The sequence below is a fragment of the Drosophila bipectinata genome, chromosome 2R (assembly GCF_030179905.1).
Source record: "Drosophila bipectinata strain 14024-0381.07 chromosome 2R, DbipHiC1v2, whole genome shotgun sequence".
NCBI classification, from domain to species: domain Eukaryota; kingdom Metazoa; phylum Arthropoda; class Insecta; order Diptera; family Drosophilidae; genus Drosophila; species Drosophila bipectinata.
Genome location: NC_091737.1, coordinates 2,821,514 through 2,843,704, shown reverse-complemented (window position 1 = coordinate 2,843,704; position 22,191 = coordinate 2,821,514). Strand labels below are relative to the sequence as shown.

The window sequence follows — 22,191 nt, the reverse complement described above, 5'->3', positions numbered from 1 at the left end:
CCTATAGCTGTCATATAACTGAACGATCGGAAATGACCCAACTTTCGTGTTTTTAAAGATAGAAAGCTGGAACTTGGTACAGATTATATTCTTGGTCAGTTAATCCGATCTACCAAATTTCATAACGATCGGCCGACTATATCTTATAGCTGCCATATAACTGAACGATCGGAAATGGTTTTTGGTAGAAATACCAACTTTGGTATTTTTGAAGATAGAAGCTTGAGACTTTTTTTAGATTTTGTATTGTAATAAATTGGATTATATATTCATATTCCCATAAGGATCGGCCAACTATATCCGATGTTTGCGATATATATCCGGTTTAAACTGCAAGGGTATATAAACTTCGGCTCCGACCGAAGTTAGCTTTCCTTTCTTGTTTTTTCGTAAATTAAATAACAAAAAAAAACAAGAAAGGAAAGCTAACTTCGGGCGGAGCCGAAGTTTATATACCCTTGCAGCTAAAACCGGATATATATCGCAAACATCGGATATAGTTGGCCGATCCTTATGAAATTTTGAAGGTTGAATCAACTGACTAAAAATATAATCTGTACCAAGTTCCAGCTTTCTATCTTCAAAAACACAAAAGTTGGGTCATTTCCGATCGTTCAGTTATTTGGCAGCTATAGGATATAGTCGGCCGATCCTTATGAAATTTGGCATGTCGTATTATTTTGCCAAAAATAGCTCTTGTGTCAAATTCGAACTCTCTAACTCTAAAAACATCAAAGTTATACCATTTCCGATCGTTCAGTTATATGGCAGCTATAGGATATAGTTGGCCGATCCGGGCCGTTCCGACTTATATACTGCGTGCAAAGGAAAGAAGTGTGTGTGCAAAGTTTCAAGACGATAGCTTCAAAACTGAGAGACTAGTTCGCGTAGAAACGGACAGACAGACGGATAGACGGACAGACGGACATGCTCATATCAACTCAGGAGGTGATCCTGATCAAGAATATATATACTTTATAGGGTCGGAGATGTCTCCTTCACTGCGTTGCACACTTTTGGACAAAATTATAATACCCTCTGCAAGGGTATAACAACTTGACGGGGTAAAATTCCTTGCAAGTTTTTGTATTAACAGAAATATGACGCGATTATTATCTTTTGATTCTCGCCCATAGACCCAAGAGCTCAGCATCAGTTAAGAAGAAGATTAGCTGAGCTTTTTTATTCTATGCAACGGTCAAGGCTTTAGACAAGTTTTATGGAAAATTTTGATGAGGTCTTCCTTTTTGGTTTCGAGTGGGACCCTGTTATAATATAAGGAAAAAATGACACAATGTACACTGAATTATTTCCAAAAGCTATTATTTGTTTGCTATGAAGAGCAAATACAATTGACCTTAATACAAAGACCTTAAATTTGTTAAAAAATATCATTGTTTTCGTTAAGTTACCGCGCGATTTCGGGTAGCTTCAATTAAAGTTAAGAATCTCCCTTTTTAGATGGGCTTTTATTTAATAGATTTGAATTGGTACAAAATGATTTGGGAGATATATTGAAAATGTTAGTCTGAGGGGTTGAAGACCGCTTGATTGTGCGGAGAGACACCGCGAGGAGGCAAGCGCATGACGGCAGATGCTGGTGATCGATCTAATGCACGGCAGCGGGTGAAGTAAAAAAGATACATGAAGTGCGAGGGCGAGCGCGAGCGAACGGAGCGATAACATGGCTGAGGTCAATAAAATATTGCCGGCCAGATTTTCTGGTCATTGAGATGTTTCAACGACAATAATTCGCTCCAAAAAAAAAAGGACGAAATTCGTAAATTATAAATTTTAAGAATATTTATTTTTTGCGCATGAGCGCAAAGAAACTAGGAACAAGAGGGCGCCCGCCTTAGATATTATGCAGAGCGAAATCTTGCTAAATCATCCAGTTGAAGCCGAGCGGCCGAGAAAGCGAAAGAGTTGCGACCAACAATGGTCGCAACGAACAACAATAATTACCAAAAAATTTAGACATTATTTAAAAGCTAGGAGTCGTCTGCAGCCTGACCCGACATTCTTCACCAAGTTGGGGCACTTCATCCTTAAGGGGCGAGAGGCACAGCTTAGACACTGCGCGATTGGTGGTTCCAGATACGGTTCAAATCACCGCCACTTGAAACACTCACATCTCGTCCAGGAATTAGCTCAGTAATTCTCGCAAGTGGCCAATTTATCGAGGTTAGGTTCTCGTCTTTGACAAACACCACATTGTTAAGGACCAAGACAGGCCCAGGGTAATCCATTATAAGCACTGCTCAAAGAGGAATAAAATGCCATTCGATAGATTCCAAAGTGCAAAACTCAAGCAGCGCCAGTCGAGGCTTATCGTTTATGATGGGAGCAGCTCCCCGAATTCTTTTTGACTTTTTTGCATATAAGCCACTTAAATACATGCAGAAAAAAAGTTGTGGAAAGATACCTTACAAGCTCCAGGTTGGCAGCTTTGGTGGCAAAAAAAATAAAAAAGATGACGTAACATTTTACATTTTCACAAACTTCCAGCTTATAATAAAAGGACCCACAAAAATCCACCCCAGTGACTCCCAAGACCTAGCAGCCATTAAAACTTTTCTCTGGGAAATCAGACTTAATGTTGTCCTGCAACAGAGGCTTACTGGCGTCGGATACATTTGCGCAGTTTAATGCTGCCTAAGAAGAGAGAGTGTGTACTTAAAGTACTCAGAACCCGCTGTTATACTCCACGATCCACTACGTAGCTCCACGATCTCTCAGGTGGGACCGCGGTTGGCCACTCATCTTGAGCTCCAAGGAGAAACGGAAGACAGTGAGACGAAATTCTTAATCAATTTATTGGGAGAGCAGGGTTTAGGGAAATGGGAACATACCGCTCCTCCTCGGCTCTAGTTAGGTCCTAAATATTCAAAGCTTGATTGGTGACTACAATATTAAAACGAGAGGGTTCTTCTCGAATCCAGGGCGGAGCCACAGTCCTTCAACTGCGCTACTTCCGACACAAGCTTTGGCAGTAACGTGAACATCAACAGGGACAGGGTACATATGACCCAACTCCAAATACTCCTTTAGGAAAGCAGAAGATTGCTCCTTCACTTGAGGAAGGCGACAGAGTATATTTTTTAGGGAAAGAAATCGTCGAACGCTTGGGAGTAAGATTCTCCAAGCAATTTAGAAATGTATTTCAACGAAATTCTCACAGAGTAAGAGCCTGAATCAAACCGAGCATCATTTTTACGGAATGCGCATCGCAATCTAACTCATCTTCGTCCGTTTTCAACAATAGGATCGGAGCGGTCTTCAATTTCCCAAAACCGGCAGAGCAGACAGTCTAAACGTTCATCCAGCAGGCTTGAGCCTTTTGCCTCATCCTTGTGGGCAGTGGAAGCAAGTGAACTACTCTCCACATGTGAACCGCCTCGACACGACCCATCCAAGTTGGATTTTTGCAGCAACGGTAAGACAGCTAAGTGCTGAATTTGCCCAACATGCCAAGGAAAGATCCAAGCTGAAACTACGATGGAGGTCCGTGATGTTGGCTAACAAGGTCAGAGTATTTGGATCAGTGGGAACGCAGGAGAATATCAACAGAAAATACCAGAAGCCCCCATGGACAATTCATAGCCGCCAATACCAGAAACTTCGACCCTGGAGCTGCAGCTGACTTGCCAGTCGTAAGCAAGGCTATCACCGCTACCATTTTGGGAAATTGATGCGTTAGCGATTGACTATTGGATCAGTGCACTCGTTTGTGGCTGACGTGGGCCAATAAAAGACTGCGAGTCAAGAAAATGAAGCAGGGTGAGATGCCTCTTCCTCTCCTCCCGCCAGGTTTAAGGTCTCCAATTTTTGGTCATTGAAAATTTTCAATTATAATCCTACTTCATAAGTGTGAGAGGAAATCTCTCTCACACAATCGTTATAGTGACGCTGTGCCGGAAAAAAGCCAAGCAGAAAAATGTTTTGCCCAGTGTGAAAGGGTTTTTGGTTTAGTGTAAGCTACTTGTAGAGTAAACTACATTATTGGTTCTTCTTTCCGCAGGTTTAATCTATACTCAATCTTTGGGATTTTATTATAACCGTAATTTTATCTAAACGTGTTTAATGCTTAAACCAGTGGGGGGCAAACCATCTTTTTTTAAAGCACGCGTGCATAGGGTAGGAAATTCTGCCGCAGCGCTGCCGGCACACTGACAGTGTGAGCGCTTTCAAATTTTTTTATGTTTCCACTGAGAAAAATTTTCTGAGAAATTGCGTTGGAAAAAGTTTTTTCCATTGAAAATATAGAAAAATAAGCGTAGTTTTTCATTTGTTTAAGAACTGTTACTAGCAAAGCTTTCTTTAAAATAAAATACACTATTTTAGTGCCCATTCCAACTTTTGGCCTAACGAAAAATGAAATAAAAAACTACGTGTTTTTCGCTCAGTGAATTCTCATTTTTTTGTCTCTGCTACGCATACATTCCAATTTTAAACATGTGTGCGGTTTGCCCCCCACTGGTTTAGTCACAAAACAAATGTTGTATGGATTGGTAAATAACATAGGATAGGATACTCATATCGGATGGTTTTGGACTTTTTTATTCAATATTTTTGTGACCACTGCGGGACCCGGAGAAATGGCCCGGTCAAACCGGAGACCCGGAGAAATAGCACCAAATTTATAGAAAGATAAGGAGGTGGACAAAATGGACGAATAAGCGATGTTGTGGGGCTTGTATCGATTGCAGAGAAAATGAGTCTGAGATGCGGACTTTTATGAAGCAGATTAGAAATGGATTCTTGATGTTGGCAGGCAGTTCTCGGTCCTTAATGAGCAATGCCTTGGACTTGAAACCCAATTCCTTGGACTTTAGCCTACTAACAATAACCTACTAACAGTCAATTGGGTGCTACCATGTTACTACTACCCCCCAGTAGTAAGCTTCTTTTGATTTTCTGTCTCTGATTATGAAATTTTTTTCCCAAGTTCTAATATCTAAGCCCATGTATACTGTATTGTGATAGAATTGTCCATATTTTTCTGATTGTGTCCTTAATGCTGAACTTATTCCTTTCCCGAATAATTTTGGAAGAGAGATTATTTTTGGGACATAGGTTAGGACCTGTTTCTACATTCCTCCTATAGTAGAATATATCGTATATTTTCACCGCCTTGAAGCCATTAAATCTGATTTTTCGTTGGTAATTATGGGCAATTTCAACTTTTTCCCTATTTCCTGGATCCCAACCGAGGGTGACAATTCCCTGCTTTCCAGTTGTCATAATGACTTTATCGATATTACACTATTCCAACTCAACCGCATCCATAACACCCATAACACTTTTTCTGGACCTTATATTCTCCAATGTGACATTCTCTGTGACAATAAATCATAATAAAATTAAAAATAAATCAGTCGTCGCCGCTATCCCTTCCTGAAGAGTTTCACCATTCTATAATATTTGCTTTTACGTTAATCTATGTGTCTTATAATCATGAGTGCTTTACGGTTCAACCACTCTCCAAGTGGTTCGGTTTACGAAATTATTCATAATGCGTTGTGTTTGGTCATTGAGGTTTTGACAATCCGCTTGAAAATAAATGTCGAAATAAATAATTACAAACTTTTTAAGTTATTTATTCTGCAGGCAGATGAAACTGGATAATCCTAAGATAGTTTATGGTGCTAAGCAATGAGTTTAAGTTATGTATATACAGAGAGTGCGGCTCGACTAGACATTGCGAAGCTAAAGCTTTCGATAACGGAGAGGGCGTCCCGACCTAGACATTGCGGAGCTAAAACTCCCCAAAGATAGGCCCGTTGAAGCCAAGCGGCAAAGAAAGAGTCGGCTCGCGACCAAGCGAGGCGATTTTTACGTACTTAAGCCTAATAAAAAAAACTTAAAACTAAAACAGCGGAAGCTGTCTGACCCGACACGTTGAATAAATTTGTTCCTGAAGTATCATCGTCAGTGACAACAAAACCACCTTGGTTTTTTCGTCTTAAAAAAGGAACTCGAGACCACTTTTCCGTAGAGACTACTTTTCCGTAGTCTGGATTATTGTTTCATTGGTCAAAAATTGTACATATTCGTAACCAGTTTATCTGATAAGATATTAATATTATATTATAAATTGTAACGAAAACTTTTGTAATGTTCCTTTTATTATTTTTTTATATTTTTTTTTTCGGTCTTTCCGATTGTTAAAACTGTTTGTGCATCCATTAGAGCATCAGCTAGCATTCCTGCATTCATCATAAAGCTTAGAGGCCCAGAAGACCGGGGGGCTCGAGAAACGATTTATAAATATTTTTATTAAGCTATTTGTTATTTGTTAAGCTAAAAGGAGTTAGTAGGGAAATTAATACTACATATATAATAATACTACAAAAAATACTACATTTTAAATTTGAAGGACAGGAAAGAGATGTTATAGAGTAGATACCATTGTAGTTCGAGCATAAGATCCTAAAAGAGTCGTGCTGTGCATATGTCAAACTACAATTCCTAAGAAATAACATTTATAGTCCTTCTATTAGGAATGTTAAAATTGTATCTGGTTAGTCTGCTTCTTTAAGATGGAAGATGAAGATTTGCATCCCTCTATGTGAAAAAGTTTAGAAATTCGTTTGTACGGATTCTATGCGGTCCTTATGTACTCCATATTGGGGACTCCGCACATATGAGCCGTATGAAACGGAATGTGAAAATATGGTCCGAAAATTTAAATTTAGTGTCTAAAAGGACGCTGAGATCAATAACCTGAGCTAATTTCTCCAGAGCAATCTCATAAAAAGGATACGTAGACTGCAGAAGGCAAGAACGATAAAAAGACATAAGCTAATAAGACACATTATATTATTTGCTAAAAACCATTTTTGAAAGTTTTCAAGAGCAGACTGAAGACTGCATTGGGCCGAGATGGATTTATATTGAAGATAAAGCTTAACATCATCTGTATACATAAGAACTAGACAGTTCGTTAAAGGGGCCATCCACAGGCGAGCATGTTGGGCGAACATGTAGTGCTCGACGAAATATTTCCTGTGGATGGTAGTGTTCGTTGTCAAATTTTGTGTTCGTCAAAATGTTCGAATGAAATTGAAATAGTTCTATTTTGACAACGTTTGCAAAAACATGCTCGCCAATGGATGGCAATGTTGGCACGAACGTCATTTTGAAAAACGTTTTGGTAGAGAAAAATGAATAAAAAGTTCCTGCTAGATTTTATTTATTGCCTAAAAAATGAGCCTGCATTATGGCACGCCAAAGCGATTAATATAAAAACAAGCATTTGCGTAATAACGCATAAGAAGTTCTACTCAAAAAATATAAAGAGTTCGATGAGCACTGTGCTTCCTTTTTGCCTTTTTGCCATAAGTGCAATTACAGTGCCGCAGTCGTTGTCCGTTGACATGTTGATAGTTTGAAAATTTATCGAAAAATGATGTTCGCACGAATGTTGGTTCTAGTTAGTGGGGAAAATGAAATTCAAGTAGGCGAGCAGGTTGACGAACATGCTCGCCTGTGGATGGGCCCCTTAAAGCAGGGGCAAGTCATTTATAAAAAGGGTAAGTATTAACGGGCCAAGATAACTTCCTTGAGGGATGCCAGATGTAGCAAGGACCAAGCAGGAATGTATGTTTTTAAATAAGACTCTTTGTGTTCTTCTATCTAAGCAGCTGGAAATCCACGTTAAGAGGTCTGTAGGAAATCCCAGCACATTCAGTTTACTCAACGAGAGTGAGTGATTAACTGAATCAAATGCTTTGTAAATAACATCGGCTTAAAATTCCTTTGGAAGCCATCTATGACAAAGGATAATGAAGAAATTCTGACATGGAGAGATAATCGAAAGAGCAAAGGTTTTTCAGATGAGGAGTAATTAATTTTTCAAATAACTTTGGGATTGCCGACCGTTTAGAGAATCATCTGTAGTTGGTAGCATCGGACTTTTTCCCTTTTTTAAGTAGGGGAATTATGAAAGTTTCCTTCCAATTTCCACAGGGGAAAATTCGAGGTTTCCAAAGATAAGTTTAAAAGTCTAGGAATAGGTTTGCACAGAGCCCTGGCACAGTATTTTAGCACACAGCCTGGTACTACATCGGAGCCTGGCGAATAAAAGGGTTATGACCCTTGGAAGATCAGATAATAAACTATTCTCGGTGAAAATCGGACAGAAAATAAGATTTGCTAATTGAATATTGTATGCGTAAGGCTGATATGTCATTTTAGGCGGGAATAAGTTATTTATAAAAATTTTGCGAATAGATCGGCAATGGCCTGATCAGAGGTCGCAGATGAATTTTCAAACGTTAGCAGAGGTGGAAAAGATACGTGTTTACGCTTAGTGTACAAAGTTATAAAACTTCTTTGGACCCTGAGTAAATTGTATCCGGCAGTGCCGACTATAACTCCTGTAATATTCAGAGTTATTCACGGTAAAATTTGACCAAGCTAGAAGATATCTTGAAAAATCTATCCCTTGCAGGTTTTTTTATATATCAGTAGTCTGACAGCAACCGTTTGGTTTGTTCGTATAAAAATTTTGTTCTCGCTCAACTAACAAAAAATATTTTCTTATCCCTTTGGCTCTGTTCTTTCCAGGGCCGTTTGACTTTGTGAGACTATTAAAAAAGTCTTTTTTGTACGTATGTCTGTATGTGAAAGTTTGTGGGTTTTGTTTAATTTGCCTTTGTGACAATTGGGTGTGAAGAAAAAATAATTAACGAACAATTAGAAAGAAAATGGGACATGAAATCAACAAAAAAGTTCATCAATTTTTTATATTTCAATCATTTGAAAATAAATCTTTGTGCAAGGAGTGTGCTAGAAAACTAAGTGAAAATCATTCTACAAATTTAAAAAGACATTTAGTCTTGTATAAAAAGACACTAAGTGGAAATCATAATTTGAAAAAGATTCAAGCAAATACAGAAGGATCAGATATTGTTGTGAAGAACTTGGGCATGATCCAGCTCACCTCTGCACACACTGGGGAATATACAAAATAAAAAAGTATTGGAAATACTAGAAGATTATGGTATAAGTTTAGATCAAATTTTCAGGTAAAAATAACTGTTTTGTAAATTTTTTATATCTTTGCTATTAAAAAAATCTTTATACAAACATGAAGACACAGAGGAGTCCCTTTTTGAAGATGATACCGAAGGAGAAAACCTGATGGGAAAGTACATGTAGTACGTAAGTGCCGCAAATTATTGCGCACTGAAACTTATAGGTAAGTTAAGTAAAAATTATGGATTATTGTATATAGCCGTTTGGAGGATATTATTACATTCGTGAAAAGTGTGAAACGCAGGGAGAGAGACATGTCTGACTGTATGAATGATAATTGAATATGTACATATAAGCATCCCTTATGTCCGTCTGTCTGTTTGTTTCTACGTGAACAAGTCACTCAGTTTTCAAGCTATGGCCGGAATGGCCGGGATAAGACTGAAATATAACTACTGTCTGCATCCTATAGGTGCTATATAATTGATTGATCGAAATGTTATTTTGGGAGCGTTTAAAGACAGAAGATATAATAATATTAATTAATATAATATAATTAATAATTATAATAATAAATTAATAATTATATAATTTAATATTAGATAATATGTATATATATATTATGCAGCCGTTTCGGAAGAGTATGGTAACAAAAACTGTAACACGAAAATTTTATATATTACATATAGTGATAAGTCTAAAACAGAGTAAAATTTGCACTGTTAAGAGGAGCACCCAATAGATATGTGTTACTTCAATGAGTTCCATTTGAAAACTGTGTAAGGGTCTGCCTATTTCTTTTTTTTTTATTGGGATTTTTCCACTTTGCCTTACACAAAGCACGCGTAAACCTCTACATGGATGGAAACACCCGGAAAAACCCAAAAGACAGCCTCACAAAAAAAAATTAATAAAGTGAATAAATAATAATTGTTTGGTCATGGAGGGTTTTCAATGCCATTAAATAAAATGAATTTATATTTAATTTAAAACGTTACAAATGTTTATTCCTGCATGCAGATGAAGCCGGATGATCCGCAGATAGACCAGCTTATGGTGCATGTAGGCTCAAGTAATATACACAGAGAGGGCGGCCCGAGAAGTCACCTCGAGCTAAAGCTCTCGAAAGTGGAGAGGGCGGCCCGACCTAGACATTGCCGAGCTAAAACTCTCTATAGAAAGCCCGTTGAGTCGAGCGGCCGAGAGAGAGTCGGCTTGCGATCAACTAAGCTTTTGTATAAACTTAAGCCTAATAAATAAACATTACACTAATTATTACCCTAAGCATTACATAAACATTATCTAAACATAAACATTAAACGCCGTGCTGCTGCCTGACCCGACAATAATAATAAACTAATTAAAAAAAAAAAATAAATAGGTTCCAAACAAGCACAAGTAAAAACGACTACGTTACACAATTTATCAAATCACAAAAAAAAAACACAGCGGATAAGAGAGCACTATGGTATTGGGTCATTTCCGATCGAAGGCTTCCCTTCCTTGGTCAAAATCCTGGATCCTTGGGAACACCACCGGCCTTCCCTAAACTCCCCTTTACCGATCTGCACTCTCACATTTTGAATTACACGTTTTCACTTCCCCCCCTTGTGTATTTTCTCACTCACATTTCATTTGAATTGATAATTTAATTTAATATTTATTGTTTCATCTTTTATGTTTTTAGTTAATATTACTCTTAAATATTAAACATGGATTAACCTAACACCTAACCAAGGAACCTTGGGACCAATACAGATAATGGATTAATTACAAAAAAAATAAATAACAAATAAATAATTTAAATAAATAAATATGTAATCTAAGTATGTATCTAAGTAAAAGTATGTACTTTTCAAATTTAAATTCTCAAAAAAAAACTTGTAGGCCACCCAAGAAGAGTGACCAATTTCCTTCTGTGAAGAAATTTTCGCCTTCGGGTGGCTCCACTTGGTTGACGAGCTCCAAGTCTTCTTTCTTTGAAATGTACTGAAGATCAATGAATCGTATTAATTTAATGTTTCTGATTTCATTTTTTCTTCGTACTTACGTTAGAACTTCATATGGATCCCGCCCGGTTTGTCCTGACTTTTTCCTGAGTGAGTTGCCCAGAACTTTGCAAATCCTACATTTCACATATTTTTTGCAGAATTTGGCGTTGATGTTCTTGCGGAGGTTGCGGAGTACAAAGTTCCGCTTAAAAACTTCTTGTCCCGGTAAGTACTTGTCTTCCTTGGTTTTTAAATTGTACCTCCGCGCCGCCTCTTCGTAGGCCTGGTGAATACGTTTTTTTATCCCGGAACGCTGGACTTGCTGTTTCTCCTACCTTCGTAGCTGCTGAATCTCCGACTCGTTCAACGCCTTTAGCTTTCGGGTCAGCTGGTAATCTCCACCGTTCGAAAACATGTGTTGTCCGAACATTGCGAAATATGGGGACACCCCTGTCGAGCAATGTGACGCTGCCCTCAGTGCCGCCTGCACCTCCGGTAACCGTTCATCCCATCGGGCATGATCCTCGCCAATATTCACCTAATGACCGCGAGTACCGACTGGTTGACGCACTCGAATGCGTTTGCTTGTGGTGCGTATCTGCCTGTTTTCATGTGCGTTATCCCATACAGCTGCATCATATACTCAAATTCCTTAGAAATAAGTTGCCTGCCATTGTCTGTGTGTATGATCTCCGGCACTCCAAAATGCGTGAAAATATGTTCTCTAAGGAATCCGACCACCGCCACGTTGCTTTGGGCATAGCTTTCAAACAGACAAACTTTGTAAAGTGGTCTACCACTATAAACAGCATGGAAACAGCATGGAGTATTTTCCGAGGAAATCCAAGTATAACTTCTGCAATGGTCTGTCGGTTTCTACTTCTTTTCCCATCGGCGGTCTTGTAATTTGCGTAGTGTGCTTGTTTTCTTTAAAGCTGATGCAGGAAGTTACCCATTCTTTTACCTGTAACATCATCTTCGGTTAATAGTACATTCGCTGTAGCCTCGCTAATGTCTTCCGGATACCCCCATGCAAAGCCATCTCCCCTTCATGTGCTTGTTGTACTAATGTACTTGTTAGTTCCTCGGGGCTCCACAATTTCCAGTCGAACTCCTCGCTGTCCTCCCGCCAAAAACGAGTCTTCTTGAAAAGTAAGCCTTCTTCAACCCGAAGTCTGGGAACGATCTCCTTGCTCTTTTATTACTTTCATTCTTTCCAGGTACTCCTCACTTGCGAACGCCGTCGTCTCCATGTTCAACAGGCTCAGCTCTTCTACATCGTTGGGGCGCAAAAGAGTATCAGCCACCACATTGTCCTTTCCTTTCCGATGCTCGATGTTAAACTGGTAAGGCTGTAGCGCTAGAAACCATTTGGCCAGTCTCCCTTCCTGATTTTTAAAACACATCAGCCACTTTAGGCTCGCGTGATCCGTCAAGATAGTGAACGGCATCATCTCTATGTAGGGACGGAACCTCTCAACAGCTTTGACTGCAGCCAGACAGTCCTCCGAAAAGAAGGCGATCGGACGTTCCGCTTTATTGTCGTTTTTCTGGAACAACACTGCGCCAATAACTACATGACTGGCATCACCCTGAATCCAGAAGTGTTTCCGGAAGTCAGGGTGGGTTAAAACCGGCGCACAGGTCAGTGCTTGCTTTAGCTTCTGGAACGCTACTTCCGCTTCAGGTGTCCACAGTAGCCCTTTCCCTCTTTTCAGGAAATCGGTTAAGGGAGCGCTTATTTCGGAAACATTTTGTATGAACCTTCTATACCGATTCGCTGTGCCAAGGAAACTGCGCAACTGTCGGACGTTTTTCGGGGCCTCAATTTCTTGAATGGCTGCGAACTAATGGCTGGCCATCTCCATCGCCATCTCCTGAAACATACCCTAAATACCGCAAGTATTTAAATCAGAACTTTGACTTCTGCAACCCGATGGTCAAATTCGCCCTCCGTAAGCATCTTCCCACTTCTGCTGGCAACTCAAAATGCTCCTCAAAGGTGTTCGAGATCATTAACAGGTCCTCTAGATATACAAACACTCGGTCTCTCAGTCTCTGTGGGATGACTCTATCCATTAACCTGCTTAGTCTTTGCGCCGTATTGCATAACCCAAAAGGCATCCTCCGGAACTGATACAGCGGGCTACCAGGTATAGTGAAAGCCGTATACGGACGACTCTTTTCATCCAGATCCACTTGCCAAAACGCATGTTTCACGTCGATGCTGCTGATGAAAATCGTGTCATCGACCCGGCTGAGGATGGACTCTATATTCTGCAAAGGGTAGGCGTCCTTCACCGTCAATGCACAGCCTGTTCTTGCCGGGTTTTTGCACCAACGTCGTCCGGTTATTCCACGGACTCTCACTCAGCTCGATGACTCCGAGTCTCAACATTTCGTCCACTTCGGCGAACAAGAGTTGCAGCTTGGCCGAGGACACTGGAAAAAACCTTTCCTTGACGGGCACTGCCCCTTCTACTAGCTGTATGGTGTGCTACGCCATTGTGGTGAGACCTAACCCTTAATTCTCATATGACAAGAAGACTTTCTTAACCTTATCCAGCCGTTCCTGTTGTTCGTTAGTTAGAGAGTGAGACTCTACTGGTTTCCCTTTGCTGTGGAACTCGGTTTCCACGTTTTCCAACGACTTGACCCCCACGACCTCGGGCGCGATGTGGAACTTTCTCCAAAAATCTACGCCCAGATACAGTTTCTGCTTCAAGGAGGGGCAAAGCAGGATCGGGATACGGTAAGTTTTATTTTTATCTCCGGATAAACCTTGCCAAGCACCTGGTGTTTTGCACCGCTCGCGAATTGGATGATCGCTCGCGTCTTTTCCCGTCTCAATCCTAATTTCTCTATCAACTCCAGACATCCTTCACCGAGGAGACTGACGGATGCACGAGGCCTAACAGGCCTTCAATGCTGTTTCCCTCCACTTCAACGATTGCAAATGGCCTATTGTCGCAGCTCACCGCGGCTCGAATCGCCGCACATATCCTTTGTCTCTTGGTTCTCCGCTGCCGGTTTCTACGCCGGGCACGTTCGATTCTTGGAGTTACTCGGTCTCCTTGGAAACACCGCGGCTTACGCTGCTTGTAATCCGCTCCTCGTACTGAAATTGGAATTTTCATCCGACCTTTTTACCGTTAGACTCTGCTTATTTATATTAACTAATATTTAAATAATATGCTTAACACTTCTTATTTCCTTCTTTCCTAGAGTCTGCGGATCGGCCTCTATCTTGATGAAAATGGGTTGGAACGTGGCTCCTCGGCCCGGGACATGCTCCTTCCCCCGTTCCCCGACTGACTCTTCAAACATTTCGGCAACACGACTCCGGGAGTGCCACATTTGTAGCAAAATATGTTGGGCACCGTCGATTTACACTCCCAAAATGTGTGCCCCCGCTCGATGCAGTTCCAGCAACTTAGGGTCGACTTATCCCTTAACTTCGACTTCACCCTCCTCGGGCCAGCCGTCCTCGTCCTCCTGCTGATCTTCCAGCTCTCCCACCCTCGGACGATAGGAGAATCCTCTTTGCGGCTCACCTTTGCTGCTCACCTTTGCTGCTCACCTGCCTGCCTAAGCCATCGAGTGGGTAGCATCCTCTCCGCATCGTGACACTGATGGCGTAGCTGCTCCAGGTTTGTGACATGAATGGGATACACGATCTTGAATATCCTCTCTCTAAGGTTCATTTTAATTATTTTAATTTGATTAAAATCGGATACCGGTGTCTCCAATCTTGCCCTAAACGTCAACATTAACTGGATATAATCCTCCACACTCTCTCCAGATCTTTGTTTCCTTTCTCGCAGCTCATACTCCCTTTCAAAGCTCGACCGGGGGCTTTAGAATTGTTGTTGGAGTGCGTACCGCAGGTATGGCCAGTCCGTCCTCTCGTTGGTACGTATGTACATCCAATACCATTCTCTGGCTGGACCTTCCAGTAACCATGGAACTTTCTTAGCACCTCGCTCCACGGAATCCGATACGACCTCTGCAGGTGCTCCAGTCAGAACACAAACTCCGAGACAATCATGCTTCTGGGACTGCCACAAAACAACAAGCCCCATTTGTGGAGATGTCCCACCTCCATTCGGGCCTGGCTTGACCCTCGACTCTGTCCAACCGACTCGGCTTGATTCCTGGCCGCGGGTACGTCCAGTGACAACGCTTTCCCGGGGTGTTGATAACCCCGTGCTCCCTAGCCGTTGGTGGACGCGACTCGTTCCAGCGGCCCCGACTGATCCTGCTTGGCGTAGATACTCAGTGGTGGCTTTGAATAGTCTCCCGGCAACGGGACCACCTGTCTCACCACCTTTTGTCCGGTTGTTGGTGCGGATGATGGCCCTTGCCATCGTCGGTCTGAACCCTCTGCCGCCGGCTGACTGTTGGAATTGGCTGTTGGAATTGCCATTCAGGAGGCTTCATCGGATGAGACTCTGCCGGCTGCTGCTGCTGTTGCCTCATCCACTGGCTCTCGAAGTTCTTTCTCCAAGACGACATACAATCGTTTACGAATTGACTTTTTCGGTTTTAAAAGCTTAAGAACTACGAGCTTTTTTTTGAACCATCGAACTACGAACTTAGCGGACGTGCTTTGCCCAAGCTCCACAAAAACTGCAACACAAAACAGCTAATCAACCAAAAAAATAAAAAAAAAAAAGGGAAACCCAATATAAGCAACCACAATTTATAAAGAGCAATAGACAAGCATTTTATAACAGTTGTGATGTGCTAAACCAAAACTAGTGCATTTTTTAAATAAATAAGTGCCACGAAATGAGCTCATTGAGCAACGATCAAGCGTAGAAGTTCAGTGAACCAAAAAAACGGCTTCTACTATTACTTTTAAACCCGCGATACCGTGGATAAATCCGCGATTAAGAGCAATCCGGCTCTACTGACCGCTGAAACCCAAAGGGCACGGTCTTACTCACCACCTTTGCTCACTTCGACTCCCGTGTTATGGACTTCGCAGTGTAAAACCCCCCCTCTAATATCGGAAACAAATTTCGCACCAATAACAAGCAGTGCTACAATTTCTGCAACCACAGCGACAACCACAGCGACAACCACTGCAATTGAAAATAAGGCAATAAAACAAAAATTAGCCGCGTCCAGAATGTCGAACGGTGACCGGTGAACGGTCCAGAACGGTGACAACTTTTATGTTGTCCCGCCTATCAAAAGGAACATCCATGAAACAAAGGTGCAAACACAGACTGAAGAGCACTTCCGAATCGTGTCCCAATATCTGGACACTGTACAGAAAAACTATTACACGTACCAGCTGAAAAGCAGTAAAGGCCTACAAGTGGTAGTAAAGGGAATCGAACCCGATGTTACCGTCGCGGAAATAAAAACCGCCCTTAAAGAAAAGGGCGTCGCTGCTATGAATGTTATATAAAGAATGTGTTGTCTACAAGGATTTAAAGAGTCGCATGCGACAATCGGCCCAATCACGCACAATCAAAATCCACAGTTCTTATTTGGTCTCCTTAACACCACCAATGGCTTCTTCTATGCCGATGCTATACGATCTGGAATGGATAATCCAATTCAGCCTAACTCACAATGCGCTCAAAAGGCCCCAGTCACATAGCAAAACGGGAATTTTTTTGCTTACCCCCCAACTAATTATGATTGAGCTTATGTCATTCATGAAAACGACCATGCAAACATTTGTTCAAAACCAAAACATGGTGATACAGCCGTTTTTGCAAAACAGTCTAAATAATCTATGCAGACTCTTCAAATACCAATGTAGAATACCAATTGTGTCTCACACAATAACTAAAATTGTCACAATTTCTGAACGATAACCATATTGACGTTACTGTCGAAAACGGATCTTACACGCAAATAAAACTTTTAAATAAGAAATATATTGTCTATACAATATACCGCACAGATCATGCGGATGAGAAAGCCCACGGCGGAACCAGACTTCTAATCAGAGATCGCATCAAACACCATTTTTACAAAAGGTTTGCAACAAACTTCTTGCAGGACACATCGATACAAATTCAATCGAGTAACGGAAGCCTTTCAATCATTGTTAACGGATTTGTCGCATATAATAAGATTTGAAATCATTTGAAGTTGTTTTAATTTGAATTGTATTTTGTAGTTGTTAATCTCTAAATTTACTCTAAGATAGCTTAGGGCGGAGCGGGAGCAAAAGCTCATATTCGCTCTTGTGCAAACTCGCCCCACTTCGCCGCAAAAGATAAGGCTTAAGATTAGAGAAAAATATAATCGGAATTATATCGTTGAAAATGACAGATCGTTTTTCGACCTTTTTAAATATTCGGCAGCCTCCCTTATTTGTTATTTTTTTTTTTAAGTGTGAGATAAACTAATCTCATTAAACATTTTGGCGCCCCCGGGTGGACTCTAGTGCTAAATATTTTAAAATAAAGTTGGTTGGATCGTCTTTTTTCGATGGTGTCTTGCGGTGGACATGATATCCCGAAAACGGTTCATCCAAAATCAAAAATTCAAAAAAATTTAGTTAGTATATTGTATTGTCTTATTATATTATTATTATGTTATTATATTGTATAGTCCGTGAACGAGGGATTTTCAAGGTTTAAGATTTTCGATTTTTATGCTTTAAAAAATGGAAAATCCCTCGGACTAGCTAATATCATAATAAATAAGTGGTCAAAATTTGGTGTTGATCGGATTAGTAGTTTTTTAGTAATCGTGTCCACCGCAAAGGTAATTTCGAAAAATCAAGATTCTAAGAAAATCGCGTTTAAAGTTTCCAGTTTGTTCAAGTTTGTTGTTCAAGTTTGATGTGCAGGTAGTGCGCTATAAATAGCTATAACTTCGGTTCTAATGCTCCGATCGTTATGAATTTTTGTGAGAGTATTTTCAACAGTATATACTTTAAGAATATGCAATAAAATTCATCTATCATCATCGATTTTTTCATCTATCACAACTGTATATAACCCCTTAAGCAATTTGAAAAAATTCTTGGCAGCCCGCAGGAACCATCGCCACCAGGAACACCAACTACCTCCTCCTGCCGTGCACCTGCATTGACTGCACAAGGAAAGTGGCAGCGGGATTTAAAGATCCCAAGGCAGAACCGCAGGTATTTAAGCAAAAAAGTTGAAAGTTGAGAAAAGACGACTTAAATCGACGTCTTGTGCTGGAATATGGCACCCTCCTTTCAATTCAAGAGTTTGGTGAAATAGAATTTATTTGCATTAAAATCATTTTGTCCGCGAAAACTTTATACATTACATGTTCGTATATACCACCTTCGTATGAACCGCCCACATATTGGCAGCATTTGTCCCTAGGTCAAATTAACCATGTTAGAAATTCGTTAGGTCGGCTTTTAGACTTATATTTTGTATCTGATCCTGATGGAACCGCTCTCTCCAGAGCTTCATGCTCGGCATGCACCGATCTTAATGTCACCTTAAAAAAAATTTTCTGTACTTTAAATACATTTTTTATTTCCTGTGTGCCATGGAAGTACCCGTCTGCTTCAACAAATCCTCCTTGGTTAACAAGGTGCCTCACTAACCTAAAAAATACTAAAAATAGGCTCTTACTAAAATTTAAAAAAACCTGCAGTAGTATGGATTTCTCAAGATATCTACTAGCTCGGTCAAATTTTACCGTGCATAACGCTGAATATTACAGGAATTATATTCGTTGCCGGATACAATTTACTCAGGATGCAAAGGAGTTTTATAATTTTGTAAACACAAAGCGTAAACATGTATCTTTCCCACAACTGCTTACTTTTGAAAATTCATCTGCGACCTCTGATCAGGCCATTACCGATCTATTCGCAGAATTTTTTCAAACAACTTATTCCCCGCCTAAATTGACAGATCAGCCTTACAACATACATACAACATTCAATTAGCTAATCTTATTTTCTGTCCGTTTTTCTCCGAGAAGCTATTCTCTGATCTTCTAAAGGTCAACCCCATTTAATCTTCAGGCCCTGATGAAGTACCAGGCTGTGTGCTAAAATACTGTGCCAGGGCTCTGTGCAAACCCCTTCTAAGACTGTTCCACGTATCTTTGGAAACCTCGATTTTTCCCCTTAAGTGGAAGGAATCATTCATAATTCCCTTACATAAAAAAGGGGAAAAGTCCGATGCCGCCAATTACAGAGGCATCTCTAAATTGTCGGCAATTCCAAAGTTATTTAAAAAATTAGTTACTCCCCATCTGCAAGACCTTTGCTCTTCGATTATCTCTCCTTGTCAGCATGGCTTTATTAAGCTCCACCACTAGAACTTATTGGAGTTGAAATTCTTTGTCTTAGATGGCTTTCGTAAGGGATATCAAACCAATGTAATTTACACAGACTTTAATAAAGCATTTGATTTAGTGAATCACTCACTCTTGTTGAGTAAACTGAATATGTTGGGGTTTCCTAAAGACCTCTTAACGTGGATCTCCAGCTATTTAAATGGAAGGACACAAAGTGTCTTATTTAAAAACACACATTCCCGTCTGGTCCGTGCTACATCTGGCGTCCCTCATCTTGGTCCGTTATTGTTTACTCTTTTTATAATTGACTTGCCCCCTGCTTTAACGAACTCTCTAGTTCTTATGTACGCAGGTGATGTAAAGCTTTGTCTTCAATACGAATCCATCTCTGCCCAATGCAGTCTTCAGTCTGACCTTGATAACTTTCAAAAATGGTGTTCAGCTAATGATTTAATACTTAATGGATCAAAATGCAAGATAATTTCTTTTTATCATTCTTGCCCTCTGCAGGTGTCGTGTATTCTTTATGGGATTGCCTTAGAGAAATCAGCTCAGGTTAATGATCTCGGCGCCCTATTATACATAAAACTTAAATTTGCCGACCATATTTTCTTAATGGTTACTTATTAAGGCTAAAGAAGTCCTTGGTTTGGTTAAAAGGTGGTCAAAAAAATTTAATGACCCCTATGTAACCAAAACATTATTCATTTCTTTGGTCCGTCCTATACTGGAGTACGAAGAGCGCCACTCGGTCGTCTGGGCCTCTAAGCTTTATGATGAAAACAGAATTGCTAGCTGATGCTTTAATTGATGCACAAGCCATGAAAGACCGCTAACAAAAAAAAAAAATAATAAACTGGATTATGTTTCCCCTGGAAGTCCCACATACTGGCCAACAAACTCACGCAAGCTCCCAGACCTTATTGTCTTTGCAGTGTCAAAAAACATGGAGTTTAACATGGAATCGGACATCGACTACACTACGAGCGCCCTGGAAGAAGTACTCGTTGCGGCACCTAAACGTTCTACTCCTAATGAGAAGGAAGTAGACCAAAACAAATACCACAAATCTATTCAGCAAATCGAACAGCAAATGCGGGAAAAGAGGCGCACGCGTCGTGATTGGCAAAACAGCAGATCACCAGCTTTAAAACAGCGCCCTGAAAGAAGTACTCGTTGCGGCAGCTAAAAGTTCTACTCCTAATGAGAAGGAAGTAGACCAAAACAAATACTACAAATCTATTCAGCAAATCGAACAGCAAATACGGGAAAAGAGGCGCACGCGTCGTGATTGGCAAAACAGCAGATCACCAGCTTTAAAACAATGCCCTAAGGAAGCAACCCGATCACTCGAGCAGCTGGTAGAGTCTTTCGCCAAAAAGCGCAAAGTACCCCTGTGGAGGGCCCACCCAAATCTTAGTGCCCCAATTGAAACGACCACCCCGATTAGAAACTCTTTGGAATGCTGGGCTCGCAGCGATGAAGACCGAGCTGAAACATTCCCCACACACCTTGAAGGTATCTTCCAGCCAAACCCAGCCTTAAATTCATTCCTCCTGCCAAAAATGCAGTCAGAGGCCTCCCCTAATTCCGACCGAACGAAATCAAAAATTTCATAAGAGGGCTAAAACCAAAAAAGGCTCCCGATGGTGACCTACTGACGCCAAAGATGCTGATCGAATTTCCGAAATTCGCTTTAGAGAATATCTGCAATCTATTTAATGGGATCATTAATCATGGCTATTTCCCAAAAAAGTGGAAGAAATCCATCATTATAATGATACCGAAGTCTGGAAAAGACCGCACAATTCCGTCATCATACAGACTAATAAGCCTTCTATCTTGTTTGTCTGAATTGTTTGAAAAATGCTTGTTAACTCGCATTATACCACATCTGGAAGCTTGCAACATTATCCCGCCACACAAATTTGTCTTCCGAAGAAACCACGCTATGCTTTCAAACAGCGAGAATACTGTAGCGCTATATTTCTAGACGCATCTCAAGCTTTTGACCGAGTTTTGCTTAATGGATTCATGATCAAAATTAAAACGTATTTGCCAACTGGAATCAATCCTCTACAATAGGGTATTCTCATTGAGATGCAACGCAGCTTCTTCGGGCGACTAAGTCATCAAAGCTGGAGTTCCACAAGGAAGCGCACTCGGCCCTTGTCTATATGTTTTGTATACTGCGGATATTCCTACGAACGCGCAACTAACAACGTCAACGTTCGCCGACGATCGCTCCAGATGCCCAACACAAGTAATAAGCCAACAGGCTAATCATCTAATAGTAGTGAAAAGCTGGCTGTCCGACTGGCGCAGATAAGCGAAAAAAGTATAAACATGTAACGTTTACACTTAACAGACAAACATGCCCTCCGCTTTCACTAAAAGGTATACAGATCCCTTAAGCTAACGAAGTAACGTACTTTGGCGTCCACCTTGATAGACGACTTACTTGGCGTAACAACATCGAATGCAAGAAGATGCACCTAAAAGCTAAACTAAAGGCTAGCATCCTCCACTAGATCGTAAACTCACGATCGCCACTGTGCCTGGATAACAAGTTACTACTCTACAATTCAGTCCTAAAGCCAGTCTGGACGCATGGCACCCAGCGCGCACAATAAAAAATACTGAGAACTATCACTAGGGCACCTTGTTATGTTCGCAACGAAAATATCCACCGGGATCTTGGCATCCTCGCAGTAAAAGACGAAATCCAGAAGCAAAAAGAGTCCCACAAAGAAAAACTGTCTTCGCACCGAAATTTTATCGCTCGTGTATCTCGGGTTTCTAGCGTATCCGTCTGCGACGCAACGACCTCCCAGCCCAGCAATCGATTTTTAGGGCCGTCTAACTCTGTATCAGTCAATATGACTGTAAGTTAAGTTCATAATATAAGATTTCACCCGCTGGACCTCCCCTTACTACTCTAATTTATTTCTATCAT

General features: G+C 40.7%; 1 protein-coding gene across 1 annotated transcript in view; it reads right to left on the bottom strand.

The window, feature by feature from the left end:
* DIP-lambda (Dpr-interacting protein lambda) overlaps positions 1 to 22,191 on the bottom strand; it is a 292,234-nt gene that overhangs the window by 228,317 nt on the left and 41,726 nt on the right. The gene's annotated exons all lie outside the window — the stretch shown is intronic.